Source organism: Lissotriton helveticus, chromosome 4_1 (genome assembly GCF_964261635.1).
Source record: "Lissotriton helveticus chromosome 4_1, aLisHel1.1, whole genome shotgun sequence".
In the NCBI taxonomy this organism is placed as follows: domain Eukaryota; kingdom Metazoa; phylum Chordata; class Amphibia; order Caudata; family Salamandridae; genus Lissotriton; species Lissotriton helveticus.
Window position 1 is genome coordinate 1,533,213,932 of NC_136063.1, and position 16,718 is coordinate 1,533,230,649.

At 46.3% G+C, this 16,718-nt stretch overlaps 1 protein-coding gene across 1 annotated transcript in view; it reads left to right on the plus strand.

The window, feature by feature from the left end:
• NAPG (NSF attachment protein gamma) overlaps positions 1-16,718 on the plus strand; it is a 154,097-nt gene that overhangs the window by 99,018 nt on the left and 38,361 nt on the right. The gene's annotated exons all lie outside the window — the stretch shown is intronic.

Sequence of the window (16,718 nt, forward strand, 5' to 3'; positions counted from 1 at the left end):
CCAACTATCTGCTTGTACAGACGGACAATACGACCACGATGTATTACCTCAACAAGCAGGGGGGCTCGAGATCACGCACCCTGTCGCAGGAGGCGCAGGCGATCTGGCACTGGCTTCTGGGTCGAGGACTGACAATAACGGCTACCCATCTGCCAGGTGTGCAGAATGTTCAGGCAGACGCACTGAGCAGACTGATTCAGGAAAACCACGAATGGGTCATAAACGACGAAGTACTAGGAGAAGTCTTCGCAAGGTGGGGGACTCCAGACGTAGATCTGTTCGCCACCGCCGAAAACAGCAAATGCCGAGACTTCGCCTCCAGGTACTACCAGCCGGGGACGCTGGGGAATGTGTTATGGATCAACTGGTCGAACAGCTTTCTGTACGCCATTCCCCTGATTCCGACGGTTCTCATCAAGCTGTCCCAGTCCAGGGCGCGGATGATACGGATTGCCCCGGAATGGCCCAGACAGTGGTGGTTCACGGACCTGCTTCATCGTTCTCTCCTTCCTCACATGCGGCTGCCGTGCAGGCCGGACCTTCTCACGAAGTGCGTACAAGTGGAAGAGATTTTGTATCTGGTGCAAGTCCAAGAACTATGACCCGACGACATGTAAGGAAGATGTCATCCTTCCTTATCTTCTACAGTTGGCGCAGTCTGGCCTTAATGTCCATTCAATTAAGGTTCATCTTGCTGCTTTGACTGCCTACAGGAAACGCCCTTCGCAGACTTCCTTCTTCCAGATCCCTGTGATCAAAGATTTTTTGGAAGGCTTGAAGAAAGTGTCCCCTCCTGTCAGGCTTCCTTCGCCTTCATGGGAACTGAATGTGGTGCTGTCCAGGTTGATGAAGGAGCCTTTTGAACCTATTCATAAGGCTTCGTTGCAGCACCTGTCCTGGAAGGCGGCGTTCCTCGTGGCCAATACATCGGCCCGTAGGGTGAGTGAAATTCAGGCGTTGTGTTGCCAAGAACCTTTTACTGTATTTCATGCTGCTAAGGTTGTTATGCGTACTCACCCTAAATTTCTTCCCAAAGTTATTTCTGATTTTCATGTCAACCAGACCATAACTTTGCCTACGTTTTTTCAGCATCCTTCATCTCCAGCGGAAAGGTCGTTACATTCCCTGGATGTTAGGAGGGTATTGAAATGTTATCTGGATAAGACCAAAGATATTCGTAGGTCTGACCAATTGTTTGTTAATTATGGATCGGTCAGGACGGGTCTTGCGACCTCTAAGCAGTCTATCTCTAGGTGGATTGTGTCCTGCATTCAATTGTGTTACCAAAAAGCAAATAAGGCCTTAGGAGGTAAACCTCAGGCTCATTCCACCAGGGGCAAAGCTGCCACGACAGCTCTGCTCCGTAATGTTCCAATTGCAGAAATCTGCAAGGCGGCCACTTGGAAGTCGGTCCATACCTTTGCTAAGCATTTCTGCCTGGACACTGATGCCAGGGCAGACGCTCAGGTTGGGCAGGCTTCGCTGCGAAATCTGTTCGCACAATAGTGGTGTTATTTCTCTTTTCTCCACCGCCGCTTTCGTGTGGGGATGGGCTTGCCATTCTATTCACTAGATTATGACTATACACAGAGATCCCCTACTACAGAAGGAGTAGTTTCTGTCCTGTAACTCCAGTTCTGTAGTAGGGGTATCTCTGTTATAGTCATAAGCGCCCTCCCGCCTCCCCGGTGGAGAGAGAGAGAGAGAGATGTTCATGTAAGGAATGCGACAGGTCTGGCGTTTTACGCCTTCAAAAAGAACTGAAAGTGAGAGGGACCTGCTATGCATTCTGGGATACTGGGAGAAGTTCTGGAAAGTTCTCTTAAAGGCACAGTATCCTATTTAAGCCACATAATGGCAGCCTATGGGGCTTGTCTGTCCATGCCTTCCTCTCTATCATTTCTGAGGGTTTTTGCTGTTAAAGCAAGGGAAATCTGGACAGGCTTTGCTGTTTGTGGATTTTTGGTGGAATTTTCTAGTTGAAGTACTGGACAGTGTAACCTGTGGATATAGGCTGCATTATTTGTCTTTAAATTTTCTCTTAAGTGTCTTTGCAGTTCTGCAATTTTCTGACGACTTAAGAGATTATTTTTGATTGCCGGGGTCCTCGCACATGGGCGGGACTATTCACTAGATTATGACTATAACAGACATCCTCCTACTACAGAACTGGAGTTACAGGACAGAAACTACTCCATTCATTACGTCCTAAGGCTCCCTTTTTTCACCATGAGGTGAAAATTTATAACAACTCTGTGGCAAATAGCGTGATTGCTTCAGTTTTAAATTCTTCACTGTTTCATTTTTCAGCATCATTTTTGAAAAAATAAGACCGAAAGCATGGACAACACCCTTTTTAATATCAACATGTTGGAAAATGCACAAACTCAGTTTAATCAATACATAAGGGGGTAATATAGGAAGAATTACTTTATATAACTAAAAAAAAACTCCATTCCGCATGGCCAAAATATCTAATTTCTTCTTAAGTCTAAGCTACTATGAATGTCATGTAATAATTCTCTTACCCTTCTCTACTATTTGTGCATGGATACTGTAGGAGATGTGGGGGAGACGAGTGCAACATTCTGATTTTAATAAATTACAACGCAACTCACTTAACTTTGACCGCATTATCTGCTACATCCAATTTTTAAGCATTCCATCTCAACTCTGATTGGCTGCCGTACACCTTAGTTGGGAAACAAAATGAAGATCTGTTTTTTATGAGACCTCACATTGCACCTCAAACTGTTGAAGGGGAGGAGTGTTGTCTGATGGGGGAACCATATAATCGGCATAACAGGTCCTAGCCCACTCTCGCGGCAACATGTTAGCCTTTCTTGCACTGATGAAAAGTGAGAAACAACCTTTACAACGCAGTCATTACATCGCACTACCTTTACAACGCAGTCATTACATCGCACTACCTTTACAACGCAGTCATTATAACGCATCATCCTTTACATCGCACGCCATTACAACTCGGCCATTACATCGCATGTCATTACAATGCATGTCATTACAATGCATGTCATTACAATGCATGTCATTACAATGCATGTCATTACAATGCATGTCATTACAATGCATGTCATTACAATGCATGCCATTACAATGCATGCCATTACAACGCATGTCATTACAATGCAATATGAAGTAAGTAATGGGGAATAAGAATTTTTACCCCTACACTATCCAACACTTACCCTACTGTTGCACTCACTGGAGTGGGAATAGTAATTTTTACCCGTACACTATCCAACACTTACCATGCTGTTGCACTCACTGGAGTGGGAATAGTATTTTTTACCCCTACACTATCCAACACTTACCCTACTGTTGCACTCACTGGACTGGCAATTGTAATTTTTACCCCAACATTATCCAACACTTACGCTACTGTACCCCTAAAAGTAATATGCATTGTAATGGGATGCGTTGTAAAGGTAGTTTCTAAAAATGCGTTGTAATGGCATGCAATGTAGACTCATGCGTTGTAAAGGATGTTGCGATGTAAAAACTGCGTTGTAAAGGCATGCCTTGTAAATGTTTGCGTTGTAACGTCATACATTCTTGAAAAGTGCATACTCCTTCTGATATCTGTGTTTGTGACACTACACACCAGTGGGAACGTTGTCTTTTTAGCAGGTTGCTTTTTGATATATGTTCTCGGGTAGTACCAACCAGGAAGCTTCTTCTTCCCCACAAACATTTTTTAACCTGGGAACTACCAGGTTATGAACATAAGCTGAGCGGAGATGACGGGCCAGAATGTAGGGCTGCAAATTCTGTTTAAAAAGGCAGGTCCTATGTCATTAATAGCTGTAAAAGCTATGCAGAGGGCCTTACATTCGATCTGTCTCTTCACCAGCGACCAGTGTAGCTCTTTAAGCGTCATAGAGACAGATTTGTGTTTTGGGATGTTCAACAGTAGATGTGCTGCTGCGTTTTGCGCAGTCTGTAACGTAATTTTTTTTTCCGGAGGTTGATGAAAAGGACGGGACACTCCTTCGGAGTAGCTGAGCGCTATATAAAACCCCCCCATAACATAACATAAAACAAGAGCCGAAACCACTAATTTCCTCAGATTGGCCGGAATAAAAGGAAGAATCCGAAGTAATTTAAAGTATAGAAGGATGTCGAGGTAACCTGGTTCACATGACCCTCAATAGAGAGCATAGAATCAAACATGATTCCTGAGTTCTTTACTTTATTCATTGGATTAGGTAGGGAGCCAGCTCCGCGGGCCACAGTACAGGAGACCAACATTTTTTATGGCCACTAAAAAGTAGAACTTCGGCCTTCCGGGAGTTTGATTTAGGTAGTTAGCTGCCATCCAGTCCCCTACTTGATGGAGACAGGTGTGGAACTGTGCTGCCGTGTCTGATGGTGTACCGGTCACTGACGCAACCGCAAGGAGATGATGGACGGAGCACTGAAACTTTTCAGACACTCACCCCCAGTCACAGATCTGGGTTCAATCCATCATCGTTCTTTAGCTCTCTTCGCCACCCCAGTTCAGACCCAGCCATAAGGAAATCAGTCTAGACCCTGTGCCTCGTGGGAACAGTCCAGCCAGAACTGCCAAGCCAGGTCATGCATGGACCGGAAACAAGCATCCTGGGACCAGTTTTGGGGTAACATCCCTCATCAGCCAGGCTAGCTTAAATCCAGTGGCAAAGTGAGCAAGGGACCCACATCGGAGCATACCCTGCCAACTTAGAGCGAATAAAGCAACCACAAGGAGACGTTGGACTGAGCGCTGAAACTTTTCAGACACTCACCCCCAGTCACAGATCTGGGTTGAATCCATCATCGTTCTTTAGATCACTTCGCCACCCCAGTTCAGACCCAGCCATATGCAAATCACTCTAAATCCTGTGCCTCATTGGAAAAGTCCTTTACAACAAGGGGTGGTGAGGGACAGAGTCTCTGAATTAAGCAGAATACTCTCACCCAGTCAAGAGATCAGGGCTAGATCCAACACCGTTTTTTAGCTCATTGCACCATCCCAGTTTCAGAACCTGGCTGTATGCAAATTAGTCTGTTCCTGTCCCAGTGCATGATGGGAACAGGGCAAACCAAACTACAAAAGCCAATTCTTACACTGGGAAGGAAACAAGCTTCCGGGGACCGGTTTCTGGCATTACAGCCGTCTTCGGCCCGGCTTGCTTGAATCCTGATGGTGCAATGAGCAAGGGACTCATGTCTGAGTATACCCTTCCACGCTTAGGGTGGACAAAATTATTTACAACAAGGGGTGGTGAGGGCCAGGGTCTCTGAATTAAGCAGAATACTCTCACCCAGTCAAGAGATCAGGGCTAGATCCAACACCGTTTTTTAGCTCATTGCACCATCCCAGTTTCAGAACCTGGCTGTATGCAAATTAGTCTGTTCCTGTCCCAGTGCATGATGGGAACAGGGCAAACCAAACTACAAAAGCCAATTCTTACACTGGGAAGGAAACAAGCTTCCGGGGACCGGTTTCTGGCATTACAGCCGTCTTCGGCCCGGCTTGCTTGAATCCTGATGGTGCAATGAGCAAGGGACTCATGTCTGAGTATACCCTTCCACGCTTAGGGTGGACAAAATTATTTACAACAAGGGGTGGTGAGGGACAGGGTCTCTGAATTAAGCAGAATACTCTCACCCAGTCAAGAGATCAGGGCTAGATCCAACACCGTTTTTTAGCTCATTGCACCATCCCAGTTTCAGAACCTGGCTGTATGCAAATTAGTCTGTTCCTGTCCCAGTGCATGATGGGAACAGGGCAAACCAAACTACAAAAGCCAATTCTTACACTGGGAAGGAAACAAGCTTCCGGGGACCGGTTTCTGGCATTACAGCCGTCTTCGGCCCGGCTTGCTTGAATCCTGATGGTGCAATGAGCAAGGGACTCATGTCTGAGTATACCCTTCCACGCTTAGGGTGGACAAAATTATTTACAACAAGGGGTGGTGAGGGACAGAGTCTCTGAATTAAGCAGAATACTCTCACCCAGTCAAGAGATCAGGGCTAGATCCAACACCGTTTTTTAGCTCATTGCACCATCCCAGTTTCAGAACCTGGCTGTATGCAAATTAGTCTGTTCCTGTCCCAGTGCATGATGGGAACAGGGCAAACCAAACTACAAAAGCCAATTCTTACACTGGGAAGGAAACAAGCTTCCGGGGACCGGTTTCTGGCATTACAGCCGTCTTCGGCCCGGCTTGCTTGAATCCTGATGGTGCAATGAGCAATGGACTCATGTCTGAGTATACCCTTCCACGCTTAGGGTGGACAAAATTATTTACAACAAGGGGTGGTGAGGGACAGAGTCTCTGAATTAAGCAGAATACTCTCACCCAGTCAAGAGATCAGGGCTAGATCCAACACCGTTTTTTAGCTCATTGCACCATCCCAGTTTCAGAACCTGGCTGTATGCAAATTAGTCTGTTCCTGTCCCAGTGCATGATGGGAACAGGGCAAACCAAACTACAAAAGCCAATTCTTACACTGGGAAGGAAACAAGCTTCCGGGGACCGGTTTCTGGCATTACAGCCGTCTTCGGCCCGGCTTGCTTGAATCCTGATGGTGCAATGAGCAAGGGACTCATGTCTGAGTATACCCTTCCACGCTTAGGGTGGACAAAATTATTTACAACAAGGGGTGGTGAGGGACAGAGTCTCTGAATTAAGCAGAATACTCTCACCCAGTCAAGAGATCAGGGCTAGATCCAACACCGTTTTTTAGCTCATTGCACCATCCCAGTTTCAGAACCTGGCTGTATGCAAATTAGTCTGTTCCTGTCCCAGTGCATGATGGGAACAGGGCAAACCAAACTACAAAAGCCAATTCTTACACTGGGAAGGAAACAAGCTTCCGGGGACTGGGCCAGGGTCAGACTAATTTGCATGTAGCCGGGTTCTGAACTGGGATGGTGCAGTGAGCTAAAAAACGGTGATGGATCAAGCCCTGATCTTTTGACTGGGTAGGAGTGTTCTGCTTAATTCAGATACTCTGTCCATCACCACCCCCTTTTGAATCGTTTTGGCCACCACAAGTGTGGAAGGGTATGCTCAGATGTGAGTCCCTTGCTCACTGCACCATCAGGATTCAAGCAAGCCGGGCCGAAGACGGCTGTAATGCCAGAAACCGGTCCCCGGAAGCTTGTCTCCTTTCCAGTAAAGAATTGGCTTGGTAGTTTGGTCTGCCCTGTTCCCATGATGCACTGGGCTAGGGTCAGACTAATTTGCATGTAGCCGGGTTCTGAACTGGGATGGTGCAGTGAGCTAAAAAACGGTGATGGATCAAGCCCTGATCTTTTGACTGGGTAGGAGTGTTCTGCTTAATTCAGATACTCTGTCCATCATCACCCCCTTTTGAATCGTTTTGGCCACCACAAGTGTGGAAGGGTATGCTCAGATGTGAGTCCCTTGCTCACTGCACCATCAGGATTCAAGCAAGCCGGGCCGAAGACGGCTGTAATGCCAGAAACTGGTCCCCGGAAGCTTGTCTCCTTTCCAGTAAAGAATTGGCTTGGTAGTTTGGTCTGCCCTGTTCCCATGATGCACTGGGCCAGGGTCAGACTAATTTGCATGTAGCCGGGTTCTGAACTGGGATGGTGCAGTGAGCTAAAAAACGGTGATGGATCAAGCCCTGATCTTTTGACTGGGTAGGAGTGTTCTGCTTAATTCAGATACTCTGTCCATCACCACCCCCTTTTGAATCGTTTTGGCCACCACAAGTGTGGAAGGGTATGCTCAGATGTGAGTCCCTTGCTCACTGCACCATCAGGATTCAAGCAAGCCGGGCCGAAGACGGCTGTAATGCCAGAAACCGGTCCCTGGAAGCTTGTCTCCTTTCCAGTAAAGAATTGGCTTGGTAGTTTGGTCTGCCCTGTTCCCATGATGCACTGGGCCAGGGTCAGACTAATTTGCATGTAGCCGGGTTCTGAACTGGGATGGTGCAGTGAGCTAAAAAACGGTGATGGATCAAGCCCTGATCTTTTGACTGGGTAGGAGTGTTCTGCTTAATTCAGATACTCTGTCCATCACCACCCCCTTTTGAATCATTGGAAAAGTCCATCCCGAGCTGTCAAGCCAGGTCATCCCTGGACCGAAAACAAGCATCCTGAGACCGGTGTCAGGGTAACACCCCTCATCAGCCACGCTAGCTTGAATCCAGTGGCAAAGTGAGCAAGGGACCCACGTCTGGGCATACCCTGCCAACTTAGGTCGAATAAAGCAACCACAAGGAGAGGATGGACAGAGCACTGAAACTTTTGAGACACTCACCCCAGTAACAGATCTGGGTTGAATCCATCATCATTCTTTAGCTCACTCCGCCACCCCAATTCAGACCCAGCCATATGCAAATCAGTATAGACCCTGTGCCTCATGGGAACAGTCCAAGCCAGGTCATCCCTGGACCGGAAACAAGCATCCTGGGACCAGTTTCGGGGGGTTCTGGGTGTCATAGGCATAGGAGATAGCAGAGAAGCCCAAAGATCGAATAAGCTTTGGCAACGGAGCAACATAAATATTAAAAAGAGTGAGGCTCAACAACGAGCCTTGGTGTACTCCACAGGGCAATGCGAAGTTAGGTGACTTAAAATCTGAAAGAGCCACAAACTGTCCCCGCTCCTCCAGAAAGACTTGAGCAAAGCAAAAGCTTTCCCTTTAATACCGATCCTATCTAAAACTTCCAAAAACTTTTGATAATTCACGGTATCAAAAGAGGCCAAGAGGTTAAGCAGCACTAGTGTTGCACTGCTTCCTGCATCAACTGTCTGCCTGATCAACTCAAACGCTGAAATCAATGCCAACTCAGTACTATGATGCTTTCTAAAGCCAAACTGAGTGGTATCCAAAAAGGAATGCTTTTCAATATAGTCCGATAAAAAAACATTCATGGATTTTTCAACCATTTTTGCATGCACAGGAGTCTTGCGATAGGGCGGTAGTTGCTGGGATCTGTCCCATCAAGGTTTGCTTTCTTTAGGAGGGAAGGATAGATGCCAGTTTCCAACTAGTCGGGAATATACCAGAGAGAAACATTTGATTAAAAATGAAGGCCAGATGAGACGCAAAGGCTTCTGGTATTAGATGGAGAATTTTAGGTGGGCATGGATCAAGTGGAGAGCCAGATTTGGTAGACAGCAGAAGATTAGTGACCTCATCAACAGACCATGGAGGAAAAGCAAGTAATTCAGGAGGGTCACCAATATCTGAGGTAACTGGTGGCAATTCCCTTTCCTCCCTAGCTTTTGTTCCGGTCTCCAAAGAGGATGCTGTCCCTTGGGATAACAGTTGGGAGAAGCCGCTATATACTGCACTAACGTGGCCTTTGAGTTACAGAAAGTCTGATTCATTGGCGAATCTACCACCTCCGGGCATTTGGCTAATTTATTCACTGTGGAAAATCGTTCCTTGGTAGTGTTTTTTGCAATTGTTATAGCTGTGGTAAAATAACAGATTTTCTCCTCATGCACAGCTTTTTTTTATAGTCTAACATGGCTTGTTTATAAGCAGTTCTGTCATTGATTTGATAACTAAATCGCCACTTCCTTTCTAGGCGACGACATTTTTGTGTCAAAATTCTAAGATGTTCGGAGTACCAGGGTTCCATATGTCTTGCCCTATGATTGACCATGGATTTGACCGGTAACACCTGATCAATTGTACGCCTAAGCCATTTCTCAAATGAGGCAGAACCCCCATTTGGATCCTCTACGAGGTTAAGTGGGTTCTGGGACAAGGAATTTTCGAAAGTATCAATTGCAATCTTATTCCAAGGCCGAACCCTTCTCGGCTGATTATTTTTCGCTTTTGCTGTCTGCACATTTTGGAGGGAGAGAGAGAACATAACAGCTCTATGATCTGACCAGATGAGAGGCAGCAACGGAAGACAATCATGAGACTTGTTGTTTGAGAACAGCTCATCCAACAAATGTCCCCCCGAAAGTGTACTGCCAGTCACCTGCTGAGTGAGGCCTAGGCTGTTAGTGATGTCCAAAAAATACACTGCATCTTTGTCCGCTTGGTCTTCAAGGTGAAGATTAAAATCACCTAGAAGTGTAAAATCTGAAGACTGGGAAATTACATCCAAGGATCTAGCAATAGTATTTAAAAAATCAGCCCGGGGACCAGGAGGCCAATAAAGTAGAATACCTTTTAAAAGTGTAATGGTTATCTAATATAATTTTAAATAGTAAGGATTCGAAAATTGATTCATTATTTTGGAGACTAAACGTTCCTTTCCGCTTGCTTCTAAAAATTACGGCCAATGGCCCACCCCTTTTTTCCCCACCCGATCTTGCCTGAACATTGTAAACCCAGCAGGAACGGCCATTGCTAGATCTGGATCTGAGGTGGAGGCTTCACCCCAAGTTTCCGTAATAAAGGCAAGGTCCACAGTATGTGTCACCCCAAACATAGCAAACTCTAATGCATGCTTGCAGAGAGAGCGTGCATTAATCAATGTACAGAGTACAGTCTTCCTCCCACACAGCCTTTTTGGGCCAAAATTAGAACGAGATGACACCAATTGCTGCTTTAAGAGGTAAATATGAAAACTACAATCAGGGCACTGAAACAGTGCCTCAACTGAAAAACTAGTAGGACTGAACTTCCTACAACACTTACCACTAGTGTTGTAGCCTCGTAATTGATACTAGCAGCATCCCTGGCACGGGCCGGGCGCAGATGGGCTTCAGGGCCGGACAGGGAACCAAAACCGGCCCTGGCAAAGTGCTTGGCCGGCCCCCCGCCCCCGGGCGGGAGGGGGGCGAACGCATTGCCAGGGCCGCTTTTCAGCCGATTTTGTTACAGGGCCGATTTTGCAGCTATGCTGCAAAACCGGCTCTGCAACAAAAACGGCACCCAGGGCCCAAAACCGGCCCCCACCCTTGCGGTCGACCGGGGGATTGCCCGGTGCCCAAAACGGCCAGTCCGGGCCTGATGGGCTTGCCTTTAGCGTGCCCTCGGCGCGTCCGCCGCGCATCCGCTTAGCGGCCGTGCTTTTATCTATGTCATCGCTAAACAATCTCGAGCGGTATCCCGCCCCTATGTACTTCCTGAAAGCAGGCTGAAGTGCAACTTCCCAAATCCATCCCTGTCCGCCCACCCCCCCTCCCCCCAGAGATGTGTAAATTCTTCTGGTTAAAGTGAATGCAATGAAATCAAGTTTTTCAACAAGCATTCCAAATTCAAACAATTAAATTCAACACAATAACAGTTTAAAATGGCAGTGAGTTAAAAAACCATGATCCTTCGATCAGTTTCAAAAGCACTACATGGACAAATAGTAACTCGTAGGATTGTTATCTTTTCCAACACCTTACCAAAACTCAGTGAAGGTGCTGGCTCATTCCGGCAGTCAGTTCCTTTGGTAGATCAGATCAAGGTAAGGTTAATCTTTGCTGAGAGGCACTTTGGTCGAGCCCTGCCACATCCCCCAAAAAAAAACATCAGTGGCAAATGAGTTCAGATCCAGCATGAAAAAACATTATCGTTTGGCGAATATTTCTGAAACAACAGCAAGTAGGAGTTGTCTATTCAGAGAAATCACTCCGTTCAACAACAAGTCGCTCTGTTCAACAAGTACAGTTCATCTTTCCAACAGTTTCCCATTCCACAGCAATGAGACCCCACCAGGAGCCAGAAGCGAGGGAGGCAGTGAAGAGAGTAGGTAAGAGCTGCAGAGGTATCCTGTATCCTGGAAACGGCACTCACCTCGTACAGAGGTGGTAGCAATGAGGGGTGATAGGTGCATTATTGTACAGCAGCAGAGCAGTAGATGGAGCGAGTGGTCCCTGGGGGTCCGCCTTGCTTTCAAGAGGTGAGGCACCACCAAGAGTAGTTCTGGTAGGTGGCCCTAGCCTAGGGCTTAGTTCAGGCATAGAGTTGGGCACTGGTGGGCGAACGTCTTGTGTGGGTGTCAAGTTCTTGCACTGGGAGAAATGAATTCACGTTTTTTGGTAGAGTTTTATATAGCACGAACTAGACCCGAACCGAATCAGGTATCAGAGCGCTTTACAGCACAAGTTACGTTTTTTTGTTTTTTTTTTACATGAGAACACACACTTTCATCTATGTCATCGCTAAACAATCTCGAGCGGCAGCCCGCCCCTATGTACTTCCTGAAAGCAGGCTGAAGTGCAACTTCCCAAATCCTTCCCTGTCCCCCCCCCCCCCCGTCCACCCTCCTCAACAGTCACAGATGTTATGATGATGAGCAGAACAAGATATTGGCCCGCTTGCATGACCGCATGTTGGACTTCTTCTGATGGACCTGGTTAAACACCCAGTCACCGGGTTGGAGAACGTAGCAGGCTTAAGATGGGCCGTTGGGTAAGGCAGCTAGAACCGGAGAACTGAAACTGTACAGACAGCAAATTAGTTTTATGTAGTATTGGAAGACCGCATGATTTAATTGCCAGTTTAACGTAACAGTTTATATGGGTGGGTTTAAAGGTAACTTTATAAAACAATCATAACTATCTTATAAGAGATCACTGTGGTTCTTTGGACAGTTGTGGATCTAATAGACCATAGAGCTAGAGGTAACACATCGGGCACTTCGTTTGTGTTTCGGAGAAGATATTCGGTATCTTATATAGAAGTGATAAATTATTCCTCTTTGCCTTTCCTGCTGACTGTGATAAGCACAATGTGTTGATTGATCCCTAACGCTTTGTAAATCTCCTGTGCTACTGTTAGGTAGTAATGATTCCTCAGTCACTTGAAAAGCAACTTGGTATTTCAAAATGGTGGATTAAGTCCCCAAGTAAGAGTTTGGCTACAGTAATGGCATCTGCTCTTGCACAGGAATAGGCTTCCACCCACGCCAACAACATGCAGATAATTATGAGCACATAGGAATAGGAGGCACATTTAGGCATCCGAATAAAGTCCATCGTGAGATAGGCAAAAGAGCCCAATGAGAAGAGGCAGCAGATGGGGTTTGGTCTTGATCTCCTTCCCGACATGGGAATTTGACAATAGCACAGGAATGACAATAGTTCTGGGCAGTAAGAGGAAGGAAGTGTGCATGCCAGTAGGTCCCAGCGGCCATGATGTCCCTTCCAACATGGGCTGCTCCATGATAGGACTGTGCAAGGTTGGAGAGTAGAAATTTCGATGAACCACCTGCCTTGAACTCACTTCTTCAGGGACCCAAATTCCTTTGGTCCAGTAATGTTTCTCACATTAGGAAGCTTACTCCTACAACAGAGACAGATCCCTTAGAGAGGGCACCGGAAACAAATCGGATTGTACTAAATACATTGCATCATAGGTTTGAGACAAATCTGGCTTTCTGGACACAGTTTGTAGCAAGATTTCTTCAAGACACTTCATCATGAGGGTGCTGGTGTGCAGCACATTTCACAACGGATAGTCTATGGGGCAATAGTAAAGCTTTTAATAGATTCTATACATACAAGCCATTGTTTGGGGGTGTACCTTTAGAAGTCAAGATACCCCTCTGCATCAAGAGAAGCTCAGATCTATGCCTGACTCCACACACATACTTTGAATCTGTGAACACGTTTACAATCTTTTTTCTGCCACGATGTGGGCTCAGGGAAGGGGCTCCAAGCTCAGCTAACTGAGTTGATATCACTTTCGGAAAGTGGCTGCTGGCTACAGTTTAGGGATGGCATCAGCCCTTTCTTACGGTAAGTGGTGCTTTCCAGTGGAGATCTCATGGTTTAGAAAAATCACTGGATAAAGGCAAAATTGCAGTTTCTCATTTGTAGCATTATGACCCCCTTAGCTAATTTGGGGAGAAAGCAGAATGAGTCCGCTTTGCAATAATTTAGATTACCAGAAGCCAACAAAAAATCTTCATTGTACTGGACCAAAGTAGAGCCCTCAAAGACCAAAGCGTCCAAATCCTTCTTTAAAGCTTGCAAAAAGATCAACTGAGACTCTGTAAAGCTTTGAGGGAGTAGCGAGGTGAAAGGAAGATATCAGGAACTGGTGGAGTGTGAGGCCTTCATTGTCGGCATGACTAAAATGAGGGGACTTCTCTGCTCTCTGATTTATCTAGAAAGTCAGTCTGCAATCCTCCTTTAACTGTCTCAGATAATTTTGGGGCTGAGGCAGAATGCACTCTCTGTCTAGGGTGCTCCACAGTTGTGGAGTCTCCATCTCGTTCGGAAATTCACACTCTTCTGCCTAGCACTCTGCTGTCAGATGCTCGCATTGCACGCTTGTGTGTTACTTCCTTGTGCTCCATCTGCAGCGGAGACCGCTGGTACTGCTCTCTTTCCTGGTTCATCTGGAGGTGCTCTCTCAGCCCCATGGGGGAAAACATTGAGTCCTCACTCTCCTTCTATGTACTGTGTGTTTCAGTGATCAGAGCAATTAAATAAGGAGGAGGTGGAGCAGTACGAGAACTAGCTTTACCTTTGTCCCTAGGGTGGCTATCTTGGTATTCCAGTCTCTTCTGATCCTGTTTCATACCACAGGCTTGGTGTTTGTATTTGTTGGCTTCCTCATGCCAATGTAAGAATGTTCAGCTTCTCTCTTCATTTTTAGGATCTTCCAGATTCTTTTGTAGGTCCCTAAGTTATCTAAATTGAAAGTACTATGTTCAGGAAAAGATTTCTTTCCATCCTCAATAGTTAGTCCCCCCCTCCACTGTTTGAGAAATTTGCACTTGACTGTACCAATACTGGTGTTACATAACGTGGGCAGAATTCCACGTTCTGTGCAATAAAGTTGGAAAAGCTCATAGAAGTGTAAAATGCTTTTTGCAAAAAATAGCAATCAAACATCAAAAATTGTAAGTGCATACTGCCATTTCAATGGACCAGAGCTTGAGCTCATGGTCAAATGGAGCATGTAGTGCTAAATTCCAGGCATTTCAGCGCTACATTTATACGCTTATTCTCAGTGCATTTGAATGGAGGAAAGAACACATGCTACAAATCAACTACATATAGACCAGCCGCGGCCCGTGGAGGGAGTTACGGTGAGGCAGGGAGGCGTGGAGGGGGAGGGGCCGGGTGGAGGGTGCGAAAAAACGGCATATGGATAATTGCAGGTAAGTACACAATTTAATAAAACGAATTTCGTAGCGCGCACTGCATCGCATTTTGTGGTGTGGTGTGGCTCACTGGTTAGAGGCGGCACACTCTGAAGCAGAGGACGGCCCGGGACCAGGGTTCAATTCCCAACGCGGCAGGGTCGTGTGCCAGGGTCAGCGGACTCGATAATTCTCGCCTCGGTGCCTACTCTAACCAGGGATCACACTCGACAACTCTGGGCATTATCTTGCCTCATCTCCACAACGGCCCACCACATACGCCGGGGATGCTTGGTTTCACCTTGGAGATACCCAGTAGGGACCATTTCACAGGGAAAGCCAGGACGGGTTCCCCAGCGGTCTACAGCGCGGAGATACCCCATGTGGGGTGATTCATTCGCTTTACAAGACACCATTACGTTACTTACCTGCAATTATCCATATGCCTGTTTTTAGCACCCTCCACCCTGCCCCTCCCCCTCCCCGCCTCCCTGCCCCATCGTAACTCCCTCCACGGGCCGCGGCTGATATAGACACTAATAAACTGGTGCCTGGCTCGTCTCGTGGGAAGAATGAAGAAGGTACAGTAAGCTAGAATACAAAATTCTCACTTTGTTATATTTGCAGTTTGTGCTTTGTTGTGCCAATTTCATAACAAGGCTATGCTTACTGAGCCGTTCAGCTAAATGTTAATTTAATAACAGGAAAACAAAATGGCAGTTAATGGCATCTAAAATATGTGTAAATGTGCATTAGTGTGATTTTAAGCAGCGATAAAAACAGGTCTGCAGTTTACTATTACAAACAAAGGTATATGAAATTTTACTTCCTCAATTACCTTATTTTTTAATCATTATTGGCATGCCTTGATCCATTTCTTGCAAATAAACAGATTTGTGTGCAAATGTGAGTTTGATTTTGTTATTTTTGTATTTAGTATTCTAATGTTCAGTCCTTTATCCTTGCATCTGCGCTAGTGGATTGTCTTTCTAGCCTCTTCAATAAATCCTTGAAAGAAGCGGAGGTTCCTAAAATCTGGAAAGCGGCAAGAGTTAGACCCATATTGAAAAAACCTGCCGCAGATGCAAATGCTTTTATAAACTATTGTCCCATTTCCCTGCTGCCATATTCAGGGAAAGTGTTGGAAGCATTTGTAAATGAACACTGGTCAACTACTTGGACACTAATAACCTACTCGATCCATCACAGTCAGGTTTCCGTGCTGCCCATAGCACGGAAACAGCATTGATCGAGGTTGCTGACAATATTAGGCTTGCCTTGGACAAACGTCAATCTTCGATTCTTGTCCTTGTAGATTTGTCGGCCGCCTTTGATACCATCTCCCACCAGATCCTGATTAGAAGGCTGTGGGAGTGTGGTGTCAGAGGGCAGGTATTGAGATGGTGTGTCAGTTATTTGACCAACCGGACGACTACTGTACAAGTAGACACAACCTTGGCCAGCACTCGGCCCGTCAAAAGAGGGGTGCCTCAGGGCTCTATTTTGAGCCCCTCGCTTTTTAATGTTTACATGGCCCCCCTGGCCAAGGTGATCAGGGCATGCTGCTTTGACGTGCTGTCGTACGCTGATGATACGCAGGTACTGGTCACACTTGGCCCTGACGCAAATGAGACTAAAAGGCGCTTTAGAAATTGCATGCTAGAGGTAAAAAACTGGATGGGCCAAAACCACCTTCAGCT